Genomic DNA, 5,303 nt, shown 5'->3' on the forward strand with positions numbered 1-5,303 from the left:
TTTTATTTTTATTGGGTGGGGGAAAATTTGATGAGGTTTTAGAAGCATGCTTCGAGAGTCTGAAAAGTTTCCAACTAGTAGGAAATTATTCCTACCGTGTGGAATTAGATCTTATTATGCTTTTGACTGAAGTATCAAACGGTTTCTGTTATAAATAAGGCGAATAGAACCGAAATAAGGTGATTAGAATATAACCTTATCTCGACTTATTTGACCCAACATGTATGCTTGTAAACATCTGCCAAGTAGATCGAAATAGAACCATTATCACGATAATAAATCGTAGTCTAAACCTACTCTAAGATACACTATTTTTAAATTACATAATTTACAGGCATGTCACAGATTCCGATCGGAATGGTTTCAATTCCGTAATTTCATTTCGATTGTTTTTATTTTAGCTTCTTCAGACTTCGATCGAAAGAAAGTTAATTTTTAGTGGATTTTCAATTTTTCCATTGTTTCTGTAATTGAGGCGCGAAAAATCAATATAACACTTAAAAAATAACTTGTTTGAGTTCTTCTTCTTTTGTTCTCTTTTATCTTTGCTTTAATTTATCATTCGTAACGCCAGATTCTATAGTTTTTCCAACTTGTTAATTTTTTGAAGAAGAAAGTGATTTTCATTAAAAAATTATGTTTAAATGCGATTTTGTAAATAAAACAATATTTGTATTATTATTAAGTGTTTTTGGATTGTTTCAAAGTGACATGTTTCCAAAAATACACTTCCATTTGTAAAACCAAAAGTGGTTTCATTCCGAATTTTTTTGTTTTCTGAAGAAGCTAAATACAGAATCAATTCCACTTTCAATCGGAATTCGTTTCTGTGACATGTCTGATAATATAATATTTTGCTTTAGATAATAACTTTGAACAATCCAATACACTTGCAGGTTTAGTTTTATTAAAGGGGGGTTTTCTTTTGTCCCAGTTTATGTTTTTATTTGAATTTGCTAAAAAACAAAACGTCATCTACGTTTTCACACTATCAACTTTTTCCAGTCTGTCCGTTGGCTGTTAAACAATTAAATCCAAGTTGAGAAAAGTGATTCATGCGGATAAATCTTTTGTGTGCAGTAGGGATGCCAATCTCTGATGTATTGGTGGGTTTAAGTTTCTGGTAGTTTTGGTTTATATTGGGATTGTATAATAAATGTTATTTTACAATAGGTCAAGATCAACTCCCAACTCGAAATAGAGGATGAAAACTCCCCATAAGTTTTCTCACTCTCTCCGTTAAGTTGAAACGGCAGAGAGGCAAAAGTCACGGACAGTTTTCATTCAGAATAACCCCCTTTAAGGATAAAGCATTTAGGAGTGGCAAATTGCACACCGAGGTCTTCTATGTCAGACCTCAAAACAGTTTTGAAATTGGGAATTGTAAAATATGTAAACATCTTTCTACTTCATGCTAACTTCTCTGTTGAATAGTGAATTTTTTAAATTTTTGATTTGAATCTAAAAGTGAAACAAAAGAAACTTCCACCCCGGCCACGCTCTTTGAGCGTATGTATTACCCAAATTTTGTTTTACCACTAAATTAATAGGAAATTAGACCCCGGATAGACGAGAACCACAAAACATTCGGGTTCCGGCCAGCGGCTGTCACCTCAGTGGCAGGGTTTTTGTATTGCTTTTTTCTGTAAGAGCAGCATATCCCGGGATGCCTGCTCCGGATTTTTTGGTCCGTGCCGGGACGTAGAAAACCCTAGGACCAATATGGATGTACTAGGTTTGTCACAACCACTTATACCACTCGACCTCTCGACTACATCATCGCACTTCCTGGAAAATCTAATTGACCTAGTTTCATATGTTCGGACAGCAGAAAAGACGTTCCGGGACATCAACTGCCGAAATGGGACCAAATTTGGCAGCAGAGGTGGCGGGACTAGTAAATGGGCCTGATGAACTAGTCGAACTATCCTTAGTGACGCCAGAATCAGTTTGTTGACACTGGATGTAACAGGTTGGTCGATGAGCACAAGCGGAACAAGTGGCTGTATAATCAGAAGAGTTGCAACATTGGAAATAACAACGGCAAACATTGAGCTGTTGATGCTAATGTAATGGAAATCGGTTTTTTCAGAAAAAAAAAATAGATTAAAGAAAGTTGGCGTCGGAAAATTTTCTTTCCATAAAAACCTAAGTCGGGTTATGACGGCTTTTGATTTTTAATCATAAAGATATGGCGTTTTTTTAAATATACCAAAGAGAAGTCCCCTGTCCCTTCGAAATTCAAGAAAATATGCATCCTATGTTCATTGAGAATTCCCCAAGCAACAAATCGTCAACCACTTCATTAGGAAATATAACTAGCCCTTGTTATTATTAGCAATTTTTTAAACCTTAATTCTAATTATAAAATGTTTAAGTTCAAGGAATCAAAACATGCAGCGAGTTACACTTTTATGTAATTACTTAAGATTAGAATTTAATACATATATCTGATTTTATTAAATAACACTGTGCAACAAAATGGAGGTGAAAGTCTGGGGCACAGAAAATTCCTCTTGGGGAAAAAGGCCTTGGTGAGTATATTAAGAACGCCGAAGGCGTGATGAAGTTTTTGCATCTTAAATTAGCGTTATATCATTGTTAACTGTTGTTTTAGCTTATTTATGAAATGACATATCTTCAGTCAAATCGAATGAGGATTGTTTTCGTAGAGCACTTCGACCTTCTAAGAGCCACTATAAAAGTATGTATCACAATATGACGTTTTTCAGCTTCGAAATGTTCTGCAAAATTGTCGCTCAGAAAATTGTAGGTACGATTTTGTCGCGTTTTCGTGGTCGTTTTGTGCTGAAACGTCATCTTGTGGTACTTTTATAGCGGCTCTTAAAATAAAGGACGAAAAGAACATTGAAGGAAGCGAGTCATCTCAAAAATAAGCTAAACCAACTGTGAACAAAGATATAACGCTAATTCCTGATGCCTTTCAGGGTCTCTACCAAAAAATTCATCACGCCGTAACGCGTAAGTTCGACTTAAGGCGGATCTGTCATTTGGGATTATTAATATACTCACCAAGGCCTTTTATCTCCAAAAGGAATTATCTTACTTACTTAGCTGGCCCATTACAGAACATTTGTTCCATAGACCGAACTAAGAAAAGATCTCAAATTCTCTCTATTTGTTGCTTCGCACTCTGGAATACCGCGCATTTTCATCTCATCATCCACTTGTTTGCGCCATCTATTCCTTGGCGTGCCAATTCTGCGTGCACCGCCAAGCGGTCCGTATTTTTACGCCTTTTTAGCGGGTTCATCATCGCCCATTCTTATGATATGGCCTAGCCAACGCAATCGCTGCATCTCGATACTTTGAACTATATTGATATCGTTGTACAGCAGATACAGCTCGTGGTTCATGCGACGTCGATATTCACCGTCAACGCAGATTGGTCCGTAGATCTTTCGAAGAATTTTTCTCTCAAACACACCAAGCACTGCCATGTCTGCTTGCGCAAGTACCCAGGCTTCGGAGCCATACATCAGCACGGTATCAGTGCTTTGTAGAGCGTTATTTTTGTTTGACGAGATGTGGCTTTGTTTTTAAACTGCTTACTTAAACCAATGTAGCATCTGTTGGCCAATACAATTCTTCTTTTTATTTCACAACTGATGTCGTTTGTTGTGTTTACGGAGGTGCCGAGGTAGGCGAAGTCTTTTACTACCTCAATATTATAGGAACCAACTTCAACAGTTGGTCCGATCTCAATGGACACATTGCGCGTCGACACCATCAGCTTGGTCCTCTCGCCGTTTACCGCCAGACCCACTTTAGCAGATTCTCCTTCGACCTTTATAAAGGTATCAGTTACTTCTTTTACCGATCGGCCCATGATGCCTATATCATCATCATAAGCAAGTAACATGTGGCTATTGGTGTAGATTGTGCCACTTCTTTTGACGTTTGCCTCTCGTATAACCTTTTCTAGCAGGATGTTGAAGAGGTCACACGAAAGGCTGTCTCCTTGTCTGAAACCTCTTTTGGTACCAAACTCTTTGGAGAGGTTCTTTCCTATTTTAACTGAGGACCTCGTGTCAGTTAAAGTCATTTTACAAAGCCGGATGAGCTTTGCGGGGATACCAAATTCAGACATTGCTTGGAATACCTTTGAACGAAGCGGGCTGTCGAAGGCTGCTTTATAATCGACAAAAAGGTGGTAGGTGTCGATCTGCATCCCTTGGGTCTTCTCCAGGATTTGCCGCAGGGTAAATATCTGGTCAATGGTGGACTTGCCAGGTCTAAAGCCGCATTGGTATGGTCCAATTATTTCGTTGACCATAGGCTTTAGTCGTTCGCACAATATCCCTGACACGATCATGTAGGCAATAGGGAGCAGACTTATGACTCTATAGTTAGAGCATACAGTCTTATCTCCCTTCTTGTGGACGGGGCACATGATACTCAGGTTCACCGCATTTTCTCTTCGGTGGCAGCACGACACTCCTGATCATACCATGGATTCCTTGGTGGAGGTCTCTGGTATCCAAGTATGGATTTTGCGGCTGTTTGCATGGAGTGGGCAATGTTTTGCCATTAGTGTAAACCATCTAGGAGTGGTAAATTGCACACCGAGGTCTTCTATGTCAGAACTCAAAACAGTTTTGAAATTGGGAATTGTAAAATATGTAAACATCTTTCTACTTCATGCTAACTTCTCTGTTGAATAGTGAGTTTTTAAATTGTTGATTGGAATCTAAAAGTGAAACAAAAGAAACTCCACGCTCAAAGTTTACCCAAAATTTGTTTTTAAGTTTAGCATAATAAACACTACATAATGCCACTAAATTACAATCGGGCCAGCGGTTGTCACCTCAGTGACAGGGCTTTTGTATTGCTTTTTCTGTGTTGAGAGCTGCATATCCCGGAATGCCTGCTCCGGATTCTTTTGGTCCGTACCGGGACGTACAAGTGGCTGTATATTCAGAAGAGTTGCAACATTGGAAACTACAAGGACTAAGTCACTCTCGAACCCTCTGATACAAACTCAGTTTGGCGACTTCACTCTGATAGATCCAAAGAGGTGCGCAAGTTAATTTTTCGATCACCCTGTGAGTGACAGGCAGGTCGAAGAGAAGAGTACTACGTCGCATAAGATTCCTTCCTGTTGAGACCACCGAAGTACCACATGTTACATTCAGGGACGTTAAATCATCCAAAGCATTGGGCCCTGCCGGAATCTCCATGTTCATGCTGAAACTACTGGATGAGGTTTTTGTAAACGAACAAGTAAAAAAGTATCAGCCGGCTTTGCCGACAGAGATATACCCTCAGCCTATATGAATCGA

Source organism: Musca autumnalis, unplaced genomic scaffold, assembly GCF_047663935.1.
Source record: "Musca autumnalis isolate F117 unplaced genomic scaffold, ASM4766393v1 scaffold_5, whole genome shotgun sequence".
Taxonomy (NCBI): domain Eukaryota; kingdom Metazoa; phylum Arthropoda; class Insecta; order Diptera; family Muscidae; genus Musca; species Musca autumnalis.